We start from the raw sequence: 17791 nt of genomic DNA, 5'->3' as shown, positions 1-17791 counted from the left end.
AGATCCCATGCATCTAAAGTGGGCCAGACTAGATAAACTTTGAGGCCCTCTCTAATATTATGATTCTATGATTAATCCATTATATTTATCTATCTTAGATACCTTGACAAAGTAGTGTGTGTGTGTGTGTGTGTTTAGCATTCCCCATGAAGGTAATAGCTTATCTTAATTAAACATTCCATTTTTTCAAAAAAGCACTTTATAAAATAAACACTAATTTGTCCCAATCAAGCAAAATTATATTATGACTAATTTCTGTTGAAAGCAATGAAATTGAAATTATCCATGTTGACTAACTGTTCTGGCTTGGTCCTGATCTTTAGAAACAAGAAATCAATCTTCCATTAAATGTGTGAAGCAAGCAATCAGCTGACCCTCTTGAGTCTGTCAGTTTAACTGAAGCTTCATGTAACAACAAGATTGGATCGTACCATGTCTATATTCTTATAACCAGCTGGTGTTCTTCAGGTTTTTTTCAAATGTAAAACATATTAGCACTGACTCTGACAAGGGATATGTTCAGCTTGCCTACAGTAGTTTCAGTACTGAAATTCATTTCAGAAGCCACTGTAAAAATGTTCCATCATAAGTCATGCTTTTTGGAACATCAGTTTTTTCCTCATAGCTAACAGCTTTTATCATGAACTTTAAAAAATAGTCTATGATTAAAGTTTTCATCAATCAGTCATAGCAGAACTTGCAATTGCTAACAGGGACAAAAGGAAGCAGGGAGTGGAAGTTGGACAGACAGTGGAAGTTGGGAGGAAGTAGGGAGGAACAACTAGATATTGGAGGACAAAGCTGTACGCACTGGGTGTAGGGTTGCCATGTCATCCAGATACCCAGATTTTATCTGGATTTCAGGCATGCCCCTCTTGGTGTCTGTTTGGACCATCCCCTGGTCTAGATTTAAAGCTTTCTTTCTTTTAAAAAAGGTCTCTTGCCCTTGTAGAATCTGAGATATGGGGCCAAACATGGAGACACATTTCTGTCAATTTGTTCTTCTAAAAACATGCCTATCAGGATATTTTAAGGGAAGCAAAACTGAGTGAAACAAGTGGCACAGTGAAAGAAGCAAGTAAAGGGCACAGCTAGGCAAAGGAGGCAATGGGTGAGGCAGGAGAGCAAGTGCAAAAGGAGGCAGGAGCAGCAATGAAAAAGGAACAGGTGTGGGGCACACAATGAAAAGGTGTAGTGAGATGAGGCCAGGAGCAGGAGAGATGGGAGAGTGATTGGTGCAAGCAGGGGGGTTCAAGAAGCAAGGGAATAATGCATCATTAGGGGAGGAGATGAGTTGAGAAAGGGAGTAGCAAAGATAGGAGAGTGAGAGGTGTGAGCATTGGAGTGGCATGAACAAATGAGGACACAGGGTGAGGCAACGGAAGGCATAGGAGAGACCAGAGAGTAAAAAATATGAGCAGCGGAGAGGAAGAAGCAACCAAGGCATGCTGTGAGGGTGTAAGGGGAGTGAGGAGAGACAGAAGAGTGAGCAGCAAAGCACAAGAAGCAAAGGAGGCTACATTATGAGGAAGTGAGGCAAACAAGAGAGTGGGGGCATGACAGAAGCAGGAAGAAAGTTGAGGGAAGGGGGAAATGGGGGGTTGGGCAAGTTAAGAACACAATAACAGATCAAGACAGCACCATTATAGATCTCCTAGGAGGGTGGGAAGAGGGAAATTCATTGCTCCCTGCCCTGCTCCCTGAGTTGGCCACCTAATGATGCTACTCTGAGGAAAGAAGGAGACAGAGAAAAGAGAAGAGATAGTAAACAGAATATTATTAAGGTAGATGCATGATGTGAATCGTCAAACTACGGGGAAATTGATCCAAACAATTATAAAGTAAGGATAACATATTTTTAAAGAATTAATTCCACGTTTAACTGTCTAGGAAGTATGATGTGGGCTTTTAAACTGTTTACTCACACATATGTCCTGCTAAGTCAAATGTTCATAAGAAAGGAATATTATTTACCTCTACAATGTAAATTCTGTCAGGAAAACAAAACAGCAGCTATGAGGATGAGGGTGTAGAAAGGATTTACATCAAGATGTACAAGGATTGTGTTACCAGGGAAAACATCTGCCACACTGGACTGTAACTTATTTTGATCTTTTGCTGTTGTTGTTGTTCTTACACCAAGGAATCGCTTTTAAAGTTTTTATGGGGAGGGGCACTGTGTTAAATCTTATGCAGCAAAAACAACAGGACCTGGTACCTACACCTATCCAACGGTATATGCAACTCTAAAAACTGAGAAGCATTCTTTGGCATAAGCTTTGTGGACTGCAGGCCCCTCCATGAGATGCATGGAGAGTTGCCTCAGTTGGCAGATAACTATATATGTTTAAGCTGGGAGGATGTAATTAATGAGGAGAAAAGGAGTGCAAATGTAAAAAGTACAAAAATGGATCATTGCACTATCTGGCATTAACAAACAATAACCAAGTGGGGCACATACAGCCTACCATAAAATGATCAGCTTAGCATGTACATTTTTTCTTTTAACACTTATTTGTTCCTACTTTCTTCAGCATTTTGCCAAGTCACTCTCAGGGGTTTCCTGGAGCATTTCCATGAATGTGTAGCTTTTTGCCATCAGTGAAAAACTGATGGCATAAAATAGTAATTTCATGAGCATACCAATGGAAATGTCACTGCATCACAAGAAGTTAGTATTATTTCTGTTCTTCTTTTATTTGAATTGTGCTACAAATGCACCTGTACATTTCATATAGCTTCCTACTCTCTTTTAAGCCTCACAGCAATCCTGCAAGATAGGTTTGTTGAGAGGTAGTGGTGGCCTGTTGTTGTTGTGTGACTTCAAGTAGTTTTTGACTCATGGCAACCCCATCGTGGATTTTCTTGGCAAGATTAGTTCAGAGGTGCCTCTGACACCATTGCCTTCCCCTGAGGCCCACAGACACATGGTTAATTCCACAACTAAGCAGAGATTTGAATTTGTGCCTCCCTGTTCCAAGTCCAGCACTTGGACTATATTATATTGGTTCTCTCAGATCGGTTGTAATTGTAAAAACAAAAAGTCATATGATGTTAGAAACATAGTAGCAGCAAAGCAAAAACAAACAAACAAACAAACGAAAGCAGCAATTAATATGCCTAATGTACATAATTAGAATTATAACAATGTTAATGAGAAAAACAAAACCATATGGAACACAAGTGGGCTCTGGGTGCCCCTGTGAACCCCTGGGCCCTGGTAATTTGCACTGGTTTCCTCACAACTTATCAGCTCTGCTTATCCTTCAGTAGATACCGCATAACGTTTTACTCTAGCCAAGGCACAGGCTTAACTCATGAGGAGGGTGTCTTTCCCTTTAATATTATTTTACATTATGGATATTTCCCACTTTTGCATTAGAGAGTGCAAATGGGTAATTTGGGTTTTTTTAAAAATCTAAATGATTACTTTTTTTCAAAATAGAAAAAATGGAGTGGATGATCCTTGGGGATGATCCCTAAACATATCTGGAGGTTTCATGTGGTCCATGAACCACATCTTCCCTCGTGGTGCTTTACGAACTTGGCCACCCTCCTTGGGACTCATTCCAGTTCGTTAATACCCTTTTGAAACTGTTGCACCCAGAAAAGGATACAGTATCCCAAGTGCAATCTGGCCAAGGCAGAATAGAGTGGTACTGTTACTTCCCTTGCTCTGGATACTACAGTTCTGTTAATGCAACTAGAATTGTGTTAGTTCTTTCTGCTGCTGCATTACTCTGTTGACTCATGTTTAATTTGTAAAAATTCTAGATCATTAACTCATACACTGTTGTCAAGCAGGTTTTTCCAAAATGTAGAGCCTTATATGCATCAATGTCAAAATTTATTTTATAACTGTAGTTCTAGCCAGTTTTCCATTATCCTAAATCTTGATTTCTGCCTTCTGAGGTAGTAGCCACCCCTCCCAGTTAGCTGTCAACTGCAAATCTGAGAAACATTGTCTCAATTCCTTGCTAATATAAGATGAAAGTGTAGCAACCAGATATTCACCAGATTTTTGTGGGGTGAGGACAACCAATATTAGGCAAAACAAACTGCATTTTAAACAATGGTGGACCAGATCCTGGTTCTTTCAAGAAACTATGATTAAAACTAAGTCTTAGTCTTTTATCGAAATAAAGCCATTTTCCAGAGAATATGGGTGTGGGGCAGACTCTGTCTACTTTGTCTTTTTCATTATAACCCTGAGGCCTATTAGCTGGAACCAAGTAAAAGTGAAGGCACCTCTGAATCTGTTTTCAGCCCAGGGAAATGGTTTCAGTACCAGAATTAGAGGTCTCACACACATTCATTTGTTTCTCCTCAAACTTTCTGGATTGAATGGGGAGGGAGTTCTATATGGCTATTGTTAAACCACTGAGATTTAGGAGTTCTTGCTAATCTACCTAAGACACTCAGAGATCCCAGTCTCCCTTCTGCTGTCCAATTATCAAATATGTTAAAGAGCTTCATACAATTCAAGAGGCAGTGATGCACTTTGGCTCCCATGGGAAATGGGACCCAACATTATTGGGACTCCAGCTGCTATATATATATAGCCCTTCTCCTCCAACATTCAAATTCAACATCCTGACAGTTTTTCCTTAGATAGGTTCTGTGTTTTTCTTAGGTGCCACAGGAAAATAAGAAGCTGCCTTATATTTAGTCAGACCATTGATCTATTTAGCTAAATATTGTTGGCAATGATTGGCAGCTATGATTCTTCGGGGTTTCAGGCAGTCCTTTCCAGTCCTACCTGGAGGTGATAGTGGCTGAGCGAGATACTCTTCCACTGAGTTGTGCTGCTAGGTACTAGGCCATTCCTCCTTTTCAGAACTGTGCTTGCAGTCCCTGCCAAAAAGCATGTTTTTGCTCCCTTTGATGGGGAAAAAAAACCTGTTGGGTTTCCAACTTCCTGATATTAATAATTCAGAGGTACTAAAGTTGCATGCAAAAACAACAAGCAACAATATTAAATCACTAACAAAGAAGATTTGAGTTGAAAAGCAACTGCAGGAGGTAAAGACAGAGCAAGGAGGGCAGCAAATAACACCCTCAACAAATTATTGTATTTAAATTCTCTCCAACCCTACTATCAGATGCAAATTTGGTAATTCAGTAAGTGTGTGAACTGAAAAATTAGTTTCTATATGAATTTATTATGGCATATAAGGCAAAGGTACAGCAAAGACACTAGTGATTCAGTCCTCTTCTGGCAGAAACGGAACATATTTTGACATATTCTCATATGGCTGTCAGTAACTTTTCTAACATCCTTCCTTTTTATGAGGAGGGAGAATCTGATATATAAATTTATACTAGTAGTTTCTAGTAATAGTTTATCATTCTTCCTGCCATAATGATAGGCACTCACTTCAAGCTATGTATGTACAGACTCCAATCCTAATGGCAACAAATTGCAAGACCAGAGCCTGGAAAAATTACCTTTAGGATCACAATATCCAGCATTCCCTAGCCTTTATATTCACTTGTAGCACAAGGGGTAACCTTTCTAAGCTTTAAAAAACAAAACAAAAAAATACATATAATTTCCCCATTTTTTCTCTGCTTACACAGTGTAGCAGGATTTATATTTCAGATTCCCAAACTTAAACCCTCCCTACTATTGTGGGAAATTAGTTGTAAAATTAACTATTCTAATATAAACATAACATTTCCCAAAGTAAGCTACAGCTAGATCTTAATTTTATCTCTGGAGGATTTAGTTTAAATTCAAACATAATTCACTAGCAAAATTGGCACACCTACTCCTGAGCTTACTGAATTATTTTGTTCATTTACAGAGCTCCCTGTAAACATATTCCTCCCTGAGTTCCTTTTTTTGGGGGGAAGGGGGGTTCCAACATCCCCAGAATCACTGGCAATCGACATGCTGGCTGGGAGCTGGAAATACTGCAATCAAAAACCATTGTGCAAGCAGGAGCTTGGTCTACTCTAGAAGAACCTGTTCACAGAAGCTGCCTTTGGGACCTCTATACTTATCCATCTCCAGAAAACACTAGTTGCACTACAGTTGTGTCTGTTTCATACATCTTTAAGTGTCATGGCCCCATCCCATGAAATCCTAGGATTTTTGGTTTGGTGAGGCACACAGAATTGTCTGCTAGGGAGCTATAGGCCTCTCCCCTGAACTACAGTTCCCAAAGTACCTCGAATAACTGGTTCTACTACAGCATAAAACTGATCTAATTGTCCACACCTTCCCCAAAGTATCTTGCTGTCTTCTAAGTTCCTCACCAAGCCCAATTATTCCTTAGGATTGAACTATGTCAATGAAAGTAATATGAAACTAATATTATGCATGGAGCAGGTCTCAGGCAGAGGTCTTACACATACTGAACCACTTGATCTCTCTCTCTCTAAGTGCAGGTACCAATGAACAGACTTGCAGCTTTTAGAATGCTTAGTATATACTTTGCTACTGAAAAATGATTTCCTCCCTACATTTATGCCTTTGTAGAATGAGCATTCTCGCAAACAGAAGTAGGTTGTTTGCAAGACAGACAGCTAGAATGGAGAATATCTCACCTGAGATATTCTGTTTCTTCAGCTCCATGTAGAATATAGTCATTTCCCCCCTTTCTTTTAAACAATTTCTTGTTTAAAAGAGCAGAATTGGTTCTGTCGGTGTAGAAAATTCTGAAATTAAAATATGCCACAAAACGTACTTCCCTGCCTACAAGAAGAATGCCTACATTCCTTAACTAATATTTTTAGGAGCCGTCAATTGTTCTTTCGGTACTATTTAGTAATGTGAAAGGTGCAGGTTTGAAGCATGTTTGTCACTTAGTATATACACCAAATTTGAGCCACTGTCCATTAGCCGTAACCAGCATAAACAATGGGGAGGGGTCATGGGAGTTGTAATCTAAAACCATCTGGACAGCCACAGTTGTCCAGCCCAATATAGAGGCTGGAGGCAGGTACATGGGTAGGCCAAAGTTATGCCAGAGCTCTGCTCCTCTTCCAACCACAAGGTCTGCTGCCTTGCAGGGCCCTTTTCCCCAGCTGCCCTGCAGGAAGGATCCTGAGGAGGTTTTTTTGCTTTATTAGCGGGTTATTATTTTATTCCAACTTTATTTGAAATCCACCTTGGGAGGATTTGTCCTCTTAAAAGCAGCATAGAAATTATTTAATAAATAATTGTTGCTGTGCCTTCAAGACATTTATGTGTTACGGTAATTCTAAAGCAACCCTATCATGGGGTTTTCCTGGCAAGTTTCTGCAGAGGGTGTTTGTCATTGCCATCTTCTGAGGCTGAGAGAGTGTGACTTGCCCAAGGTCACCCAGTGAATTTCCATGGCTGAACTGGGATCGGAACTCTGTTTTCCAATATAGAGCCAGTATCCAGCAGGGAAATGTAAGTTCAAAGAGTCAAAGTCTAGGATGGATTATGACCTTGCTATCTGTATAGCCACCTTTAAAATCTTCTTAGAGATATACTTCAGACCCCATTGGGCATTTGAATGATAAAATATTCTACTACCATCTAAACAATAAATGCAATGAAACAAGATAATTATTAATTAATGTTTAGCTGTCTAGAGTCCTTTCTGAAAATGTGGGGAAACAAACAGGTTTTCTTTAATTCCCTAAAGAAACAATGGGGAACCACTGGTTCTTTGGATGTCATCTGACAAGTCCCATCATCCTTGCTCATTGGCTATGCTGGTAAATAATGTGAGACTGATGAAAGTTGGGAGTCCGATTACAACTGGATGGCCCTGAAGAATAACACAATAAAACTTTAGTTTCTTAAAAAAAAAAAAAAGAGTAGCATTTCCCATCTAGTTCATCAAAGAATCTCTGTTAAGCACAGCATTTGTTCTATTTAAAACTCACAAATCAGTTATAAATCAGACCACCATCTCTCCCTTCTGTGCTTCACAGATAATCTAGCTGGTCATCCGAAATATTTACACTGTCGTCTTGTTTTATTAAATAATGCCCTAATGGCATCTAATATGCTTCATATTTTATTTTATTTTTTTCAGCAACCAGAACAACACAGCACAAGGAGGAGTATCATTTGGAAAGGGCTGCTTTTTGGAAAGAATCCAGATCAGCTTCCTTTGGAAAATATTTTGCTGCGATATGCTTTCCATTTTAAGAACAAAAGACAGTCTTTTATCAAGTCATCATCAACATCTCAGTGAATTAGGTCATAACAACATCTACTGCCTAAACAGAAAATTTGGGCTTAAGTCTGGAATTCAAGGCACATTTAATGGGGGAGAAAGCCTATGGGCCTCAGTTGGCCTTAACTTCTGAGCCAATGCGTGATTTGATTGGCACTTATATATATGGCTCAGTGAGGATCAGCATTCAAAATTTCACAAGCCCACGCCAGAACGAAATAGCAAAGACCTTTGCTTGAGAATTAAGCAGTTTAAGGTGCAGTGGGGAGGAGTGGGAAATGAGGCCTATGACCGCCAATGACAATTCTGTCCCCCAATTTTTTTTCCTTCATTCCTCAAATTTCTAGTATTACAGAAACACTAAAAATCATTCAAACCTGTATTTAAAACTAAAGTTTTAAATTACTGCGGTGCTAGAAAATGGGGAATTATAGAAAATTTCATTGTGGAAGCAGAATTCTTACGGCGGGGCAATGTCCTCATTTTGGCTCCCTTTTAGCTACATTACACTGGGAGTGCATTTCTGGTTAGTTTTCTTTTTTCCAGTCAGTCAAATCTGCTGAAATCACAAGGCACGTTAAAACAAATAAATAAATAAAACCATTACAAGGATTACTAAAGATATCATTGGTAAAAGAAACCCTGATCATTTCAGTATCTGTGAATGTCTAATATTTAATGAAATCAACAGAGCCAGTTTTGTGCAGTTGTTTGTGTTGGACTTTGATTCTGGAGTCCAGTGGCATCACATTGGTGGGGGGGAGGTGCGGACCACACCAAGTGACACTCTAAAGGGGGATACCACTGCTCTTCAGACATCTGCATTTAGGCAGAAATGGGCTGTGGCATTTGCCTCTATCTCTTTAAAATGCTGAAGAGATGGTGTGACTGGGGTATGGCTCAGTGGAAGGAGAAAAGAAAGGCCCCAGGTTTTTTTTTTTTTTACAAAATTAAAATTTCAAATTTTAATTTTAAAAAATTAAAAATTTAAAAAGATTACATTTTACCAAATTTTCACTTTATAACCACATGAAACTATGTATATGTAAACACATTTATTCTGTGTATATGATTCATAGTTTAAAGGTACAGTCTGCCCTCCCCATACGTGAGGGATTCATTCTGGACCTACTCCCCCCCCCCCCCGTGTATGGAGAAAAGGGTGTATACTCAAAGCCCCATAGAAAATAATGGAGTGCAGCGCAGATACATGCCCATTACTTCTGCCACGGCTTGCCATCCGCATAAGCTCAAAGCCACAGAAGGCAAGCTTGCCTAAAGGGAGGGCTGTCTGTATAAATTTAATTTTGCAAGTTGTTTATGTCACAAATATTACCACTACGTTCAGTATATGGAAATTATGATTTATAAGTAAATTAGTACAAAAACCATTACTAAGGATGGTATGATTCTGTACAGTGTGGTATGGGAGGAGGTCAGTTGGGAGGCGGGGTGATACCATGAGTTACCGCACTGGGTGACACCAACCCTAGTGACTCCACTGCTGATTAAAATCCCTGCTCAGCCATAGAAAATCACTGGATCATCTTGGGCAAGTCATACTCTCTTAGCTTCAGAGGAACGAATCTTACCAAGAAAACCCCATTATAGGTCCACCTTAGGATCACAGTAAGATGGAATGGTCAGGGAGACTGAAGTGTTCTGCAACTGTTTTTTGTATATTCCCATTCCTAATGTCTGATTTATTTATCCATTTATCCTCTGGCACAGAGACTGGCCTGTTTATCCAGTGTAGAGTCCTGAAGGTCATTGCTGACATCTTGAACTTCAGAAGAGTGGTCCTGGAACAAAAAACTACAAAGGGAAACTGGAAAGGGAAACACCAGAATTGAAATATATCCACAATCTCCAGTCCATCCACAGTGGGTTGAACAGTGACAATGGTTTCCTGACATACTACACATATTATAGCACTAGCTAATCACCACCACCGCCTCAAGAGGGCTTTCTTGGCCAGTTTATCAAGTCTTCTTTCTGGTTCCCACACTATATACCAATATTCATTGACATGATTGTCTACTCACCTTGGCATTTGGCAACCTCCTGATTTTGTCTTCCAATGACCATTGTTAAAACTGTTCACTTCATCTCAATACACAACTTTCACATTTCTATTGCTATTCTCACACACATGCTACTTATATACACCTGTCCCTGGATCTTCAACTCCATCCATCTCAGGAAGTAGACTTAATTCTACGAATGTTCATGTTACCAGCTTCTTTCTTTCAGTTACGTCTCAAAGGTCCCTTTGCATATTAATTTTCCAGGTTAACATGGCTAGGTTTTTGAATTCTACCACACATAATGCATTTCCTTGCAATGTGATATAGTCACCTCCAGATGGCAGGAATGAATAAATACAGAATGAAATGAACAGAAAATAAATTATTTTTAAAATAAATTGCAGAGGATTTTAAAATCCTTATTAAAAAGGGTTGCAAAAGCCATCTGAGAGTGGTTTTTACCTTAGACTGTAAAACCTTTAATAGCTTTGCATAAGTGTATAACTATTTCACACAGGTATACAGCCACACTTTAGATGAGAAATGTAATTTATATTTTCTATTAGATCATGTGTGTATACCAGCCTTCATCAGTCATGGTGCATGTTGGATGTGCTAGATCACAACCATTATCCTCAGCCCACATAGCAATGGGAATCATGGGAGCTGTAGTCAAACACATCTGGAGAGCACTCAGCTGAGCACAGCTGGGTTTTGTGTATTTATGACAGGCTTCTCCTAGGACTAAAATAGCAGTACAAGATCTCTTTCTTTATGACAGTAGAGACAGAAAGTGAAAAATTACCATAAATAATGAGTGGTGCAGGAATAATAATAAGAGTTTCCAGAATGTTACAATGTTCAGAAAATACAGCTTCAAAAACGGTCTGTAAACTTGACATACCTGACAAATACTGTACAGAACTATAAATTGGTTCTGGCAGTTTCTGGGAATTATGGTACTTCATTAAAAAAAATTAACTGATAATCTAAGCTTTCCAGTACAGTACTGTATAAGTTTGACACTCATAAACTGATGTTAAGTAAAGAGAGCTTTTCAGTGTAACAAGTTTGTTCAATCAGCCATTTCTCTTAACACTGAGATTTGTGCTGTCCTTTACATTTAGTTTCTTTAGTTTATAATTATAGGAAAAAACCTCCCTCTCTCATTAATAATAAAAATAAAAAATCAGGGTCTACTAAGTAAGGTTCTAATTTCATTGTCCTATAAGCAAATACTTCAAGATTTTCAAAGGTGAATGGCAACAATGGTTACTCTACCATCAATTTTCCAGGCCTAACTGCAGTACTGAATTCTGAGATGGATCAAAAAGGTTCTCTTTCTAATACTTTGCAGTGTTTGGATTTAGTGGGAATTTCCTTAATACTTACTGAGGACATGGACAGGTTGCTTATCTGTAACGGTATTTCTAGTGGTCATCTGCAAATTCACACAAACGGGTTATTCTGTGCCTACACAGCTAGCTTCGGAACCTTCTTGGAGAGACTAGAGGCGTTTTGGCGGTAGCCCCGCCTAAACTCTCAGTTCCATGGAGCAGCCCAGGACCCAAGGAGAGGCAGGCAGGGCAGGACTGTGTGGGGAGGATGGGCGGGTTGTGTGAATTCGCAGATGACCACTCGAAGAAATACCGTTACAGGTAAGTAACCTGTCCTTCTTCGTGGTCTCTGCAAATCACACAAGTGGGTTAGACTAGCAATCTTAGGTCAGTGGAGGTGAGAGTGCCATGCCACACTAGAAAGGCATATTGACCCCAAATAGAATCACCAGTCGGGAAACCAAACCAAAGGGCAGGTAAACATGGGAACAAACAGTCCTGCTGACATGACGACTCTACAGAGTCATGTAGAAATCCATTACTGAGACATAGTGGAAACAGTCACCAATGCAGGTGAAACATACCCACTGGCAGAAAACAGGCTTGCCAGCTAACCATGTGTTTGAGAGACTGTGGGTAGACCATGATGGTCCTTAATAAATGGCAGGTATAAACTAAGGTCAGGGAAAAGTCCCGACCTAGATAGCACAGGTTTGTATGCAATGGAGATTATGCCAAAGCTACCAAATAGGTAGGTGATGTGGAACAGAAAGAAATTCACTACTGTAAGCAGTTAGGGGAAGAAAACAAACAAGAAGGTCTGGTATACAGACACTGTCTAATCAAAAGGGTGGATTGAATCCAACATGAAGGGAAAGGGGCTCACAGCAATGCAAGGATGCACAGGCTGGAATGTTGATAACCAGGAAAGAGGGGCTTATAAACCCTTAAATTTGAGCATGTCATTGAAAGGAAAAAGGACCTGATAAAGCTTCTCGAAGCCATTATTAGGAGACTATGGCATTGACAAACACAGCCTAGGATGCATAGCAGTCTAGGGCTGAATGTCGTCTTTAACAGAGTATGAAATAGACAATCTGTGGTCAGCAACGAAACGGTTGGGAAATCCATCCATAGAGAGAGAACCTAATGACATCGAAATGGAGAGGAGCTCCAGTAGTAATTTCTGGAACAGAGGTGGACACCAGAGAGGAGGAATATTACCTCATTCAATCACAACAAATTTGAGACAGAAAGAAATGAGAAGACTGTAAAGTCCAATTGTTGTGACCCATGAGACATGCTGTATCTGAGCATAATATCTTGGGCAATCAGAATGAAGCCTGCAGATCTGAGACACAGCCAGAACAGCCAAAACTGATAGGCAAACAGTGTGGCAGGAGTGACATGGTGTCAATCCATCATGGATGGACCCACGGATAGAAAACAGATATGTATTCCTCACCATATATAGTAGCCCACGGTAAAAGGCAAAAAGTGCCTTAACTGACATTCGTACTGGGATGTGGAAAACCCTTTTTCCTGTGAATGATGGTGATGGTACCAAAAAACCCCATGGAGGGGAAAAACAATCACAATCATGCTGGTACTGAGAGTACAATGGTATTGTCTCTAGGCATAGAGGGAGCAAATCAATTGATGAGTGATTGTACAATTGTAAAAGCCATTCATATGAAGGATTATCTGTACCAAAGAGCGCAAGTTGTGCTCCCAAGATTATGGGGGACAACCCAGAAGACAGGCTTGAGAGTCCACATTAAATGATGTTCAGTCATCTCTGGTAGTGGAATAAAAATTTAACTGTCAAAGGTATCTGTACATAGTACCATAAAGCCTGAGAGGGAGGACATCCTCATAAATTTGTAATGTTGGAATGATGATGTCCTCCCTCAGTATGGAGAGGGCACCATGTTTCCCGAATCAGCTATATAGAAATGGCCATGATGTCAAGTACTGGTACGGAAGGAGCATTGACACTGTTTACCAGTCCAATGACGATGGCATCTCTCGATATCGATGCCATGATATCGTGAAACAGAACTGGGTTTTGAATGAAATGGGCCTAAGGTGAGTATGTGCCAGAGGGATCATTTTTGACTCGGAAGCAACAAAGGGACCCCTGGTGATGGTTCGAGGGACGGATTGTAGGAGTCGGAGAGGGCCTTGAGAAGGGAGAGACAACATGGCCCTGAATCTGGGAGAGTGCTCGCAGATAGTGAACCTCAGTGCCGAGGAAACACAATGGTCCCAAGTCAGGGAGGCAAGAGTCAGCGGTGTACCTCAATGTGCAGAGGGGAACTCATGGCATCAAATTGGTAGAGCGATTTCTAGAAGTTGACCTTGGTACAGAGGGAGCCACTATGGCCTCGAACCCGAACCAACAACAGTCACATTGGCTGGAGGGAACATCTAATTGTAGCCACGAAAGTAAGCATGGAGCAGCGAGGGGCAAGTGGTGGTACCAGTAACGGCCCTTGGAAATTGAGAGGCCAGCTGCATTCAAGTCCTCTTATGCAGCATAAATGGAACCAATGTTGGGCCCTGAATATTTGTCCTCTCAAAAATGTGTGAGAATGAAATGCAGCCATATCATAATGGTATCCTGGCAACCACCTGATAATCGAGGGAGATGCCCTGTAAGATCACCTGTAGGACAATCTGGGACTCCACAGACAGTCGGGGACCAACGAGCATCGAAGCAGGGATGCAAGGCAATAGGTTTGATTCTGAAGAGACAAGGGCAGAGGTAGGCTGTGAGCTAACCAGTTTGGCCCTGAAACATCAAGGTGTGGCTATGAGCCAATTGGTCTGATCCCATAGTCAGGGACCGACAAAAGTCAAAGTCAGGCCACAAGCCAATCGGTATGACTCCTGAAAGTCAGGGACCGATGAAGATTGAATCCTGGCAGCCAGCCAATTAGTTTGACCCCAGAGAGTCAAGGACTGACAAGGCTTGAAGTCAGGCCACAAGCCAATCGGTATGACTCCAGAGAATCAGAGATCAATGAGGATCGATGACAGGCTGCCATCTAGTCGGTATAGGACCAATGTAGATCAAAGTCAGGCTGCCAGCCAATTGGTTTCACCCCGGAGAGTCAGGGACCAACGCGGATCAAAATCAAGCAGCCATCCAATCAGTTTGATCGCAGAGAGTCAGGGACTGACGAGGGTCGAAATCAGGTTGTAAGCCAATCAGTATGATTTTGGAAAGTCAGGGACCAATAAAGATCCATGTCGTGCAGCCAGCCAGCGGTTTGACCCCAGAGAGGCAGGGACCAACGAGGCTCAAAGTTGGGCTAGAAGCCAATCGATATGACTCCTGAGAGTCAGGGACCAACGAGGATTGATGTCGGGCTGCCATCCAGTCAGTATGACCCTGGAGAGCCAGGGACCGACGACGGTTGGAGCCAGGCTGCATGCCAATCGGTATGACTTCAGAAAGTCAGGGACTGATAAGGATACAGGTTGGGCTGCCAGCCAAACCATTTGACCCCAAAGAGTCAGGGACCAATGAAGATCCAAGTTGTGCAGCCAGCCAAACAGTTTGACCCCGGAGAGTCAGGGACCGACAAGGCTCGAAGTTGGGCTAGAAGCCAACTGGTATGACGACGTAGAGTCAGGGACCAATGAGGATTGATGTCAGGCTGAAATCCAGTTGGTATGACTCTAGAGTCAGGGACCAATGCAGATCGATGTCGGGCAGCCATCCAATCGGTTTGACCCCAGAGAGTCAGGGACTGCAAGCAGCAAGCTAATTGGTATGACTTCGGAAAGTCAGGGACCAATGAGGATCCACGTTGGGCTGCCAACCAAATGGTTTGACTACGAAGAGTCAGGGACCAATGAAGATACAAGTCATGCAGCCATCTAATCTAATTGGTTTGACCCCAGAGAGTCAGGGAACAACAAGGGTCGAAGCCAGGCTGGAAGTGAATCGGTATGACCCCAGAGAGTCAGGGACCGATGAGGATCGATGTTGGGCTGCAAGCCAGGCAGTTTGGCTCCAGAGAGTCAGGGACCTATAATGCTGCCATCCAATTAGTTTGACACCATAGAGATGGGGACCGGTGAGAACCAAAATCAAGGCAGCCAATAACAACTCCTCCTCAGGAGTTAGGGAAGAAAGAACGGCAAATAGCCCTGAGACAGGTTGTCCGCAGCAAAAAAGTGTCCCTATCCTTAAGTGAGGAAACAAGGCTGGTGGCCATTTTATAAGTTTTCCTCAGAGATAAGAAGTGAAAATTGCACCAGTGAAGCGGGCATCATTTTAAAAAAATTTGGTCAGCAGTACAAAGAGACTTTTCCAGGCGTGACAATAAGGCAGGCATCATTTTAAAAACTTCTACTCAAGAGTAAAGTTGTTGTTGTTATTATTATGGAAAAAGGGGGATTCTGCCAAGCACATCAACTGAGGTAAGCGGCCGTTATATCAAAAAAATCTCCTCAGAAAGGGAATGGGCCTTGCCAATGCGAAGGTGAGGCAAGCTGCTATTAAACAAATTTACCTCAGAATTTAAATCACATTTAAGTACACAATTCTCTAAGAAATCAAAGTGCACGCTGTTACAGGTGAGCAACCTGTCCTTCTTCTTCGTGGTCTCTGCGAATCACACAAATGGGTTAAGACTAACGAGCTAAAGTCTGTGGAGGAGGGAGTGTCAACAGCATGATTGAAATTAACAGAGTCAATATTACTATAATAATCAATCACAATAAAAGGTTAAACTAAACAGACGTACTGTCATTTATTATCACTGAAACAGGTTTAGTGTACGGCAGAGAGTAACACTGCCCTCCCAAAAGCTGCCTCCCGTCTGGCCCTGGCGTCCAGCCTGTAGTGTCTAATAAAAGTCAGTGGTTGGGACCAGACAGCAGCTTTACAAACATCCTCCAAAGGGACCCCAGTCAAAAAAGCGGATGCTGCTGCTACCGCCCGTGTTGGATGGGCTCGAACCCGACCTGGTATTGGTTTGCCAGCCAGCTCGTAACAAAGACGGATGGTATTGACCACCCACTTGGAGAATCTCTGAGCTGACACCAGCAGTCCTTTCTTGGCTTCAGAGTAGCAAACAAAAAGTCTCTCGGAATGCCGCGTTTGAGATGTCCTGTCCAGGTAAAAGGCCAGCGCTCTACGGACATCCAAGGCATGGATCTGGCGTTCAGAGTCTGTAGTCGGGTTCGGGGCCAGAGTAGATAAAACAATGTCCTGGTTCATGTGGAATGCAGACACTACCTTTGGTAAGAAGGTAATGTCGGTACGGAGGACCACTTTGTCCTTATGAAAATGCAGGAAGGGCTGGTCGGCCCGTAGAGCACACAACTCACCCGCCCGGCAAGCCTAAGTAATAGCCACCAAAAAGTCTGTCTTCCATGTCAGGAGCCTCAAGTCCGCCGTAGCCATGGGTTCAAAGGGCTTAGAGGCTAAATGGGCCAAAACTATGTCGAGACTCCATGCCAGTGACAGGGTAGAAACGTTGGCTGGAAGCGCCGTCAGCACCAAATCCTCCATGCCACCAATGGGAGGGAGCGCATCTCGGGATGGAGAACCTGTTCTCTGTGTAGGGACAGGAGGTTGGGACGGTATTTGAGCCGAAGATGCTCCTGAGCAAGTCGGAGAAGCGGGGCAAACCAGGGCTGTCTGGGCCATCACGGTGTGATTAGAATTGCATCTGACTGATCTTGCTAGCATCTTCGCGAATACTCTCGTGATGAGTGGAAATGGAGGGAAGGCATATAGTAGTCCTTGCGCCCATACGAACTGGAAGGCATCCCCTCTCGAGCCCGGTTCCCGGGTTCGTGAGCAGAACGTTGGAGTGTGAGTGTTTGACAGGGAGGCAAATAAGTCCAGCAGTGGGATTCTCCATTGAGAGAAAAGGTAGCTCACCACGTCTGGATGCAGTCTCCATTCGTGGCAGGTAATGGATGACCTGCTGAGCTGGTCCGCCAGGTCGTTCTGGTCTCCGGGCAGATGATGCACTGCAGTAGTATCTTGTGACGTATGCACCACTCCCAAACCCGAAGGGTGACAATTAACATGGCCCTCGACTTTGTGCCTCCTTGTTTCTTTAGGTAATACATCACGGTGGTGTTGTCCGTGAGGAGGACCACTTTGCCTGAAAGGACTGCCTGAAAGGCTCTGAGTGCCTTTTCCATGGCTAGCATCTCTAGCACATTGATGTGGAGTGCGGCTTCCGTGGGTGTCCACTTGTCCTTTATGGTAAGATCCAAGGTATGGGCTCCCCAG

The sequence above is a fragment of the Sceloporus undulatus genome, chromosome 3 (assembly GCF_019175285.1).
Source record: "Sceloporus undulatus isolate JIND9_A2432 ecotype Alabama chromosome 3, SceUnd_v1.1, whole genome shotgun sequence".
NCBI classification, from domain to species: Eukaryota; Metazoa; Chordata; class Lepidosauria; order Squamata; family Phrynosomatidae; genus Sceloporus; species Sceloporus undulatus.
The sequence above is the reverse complement of the archived record's forward strand: the minus strand, read 5'-3'. Positions refer to the sequence as shown.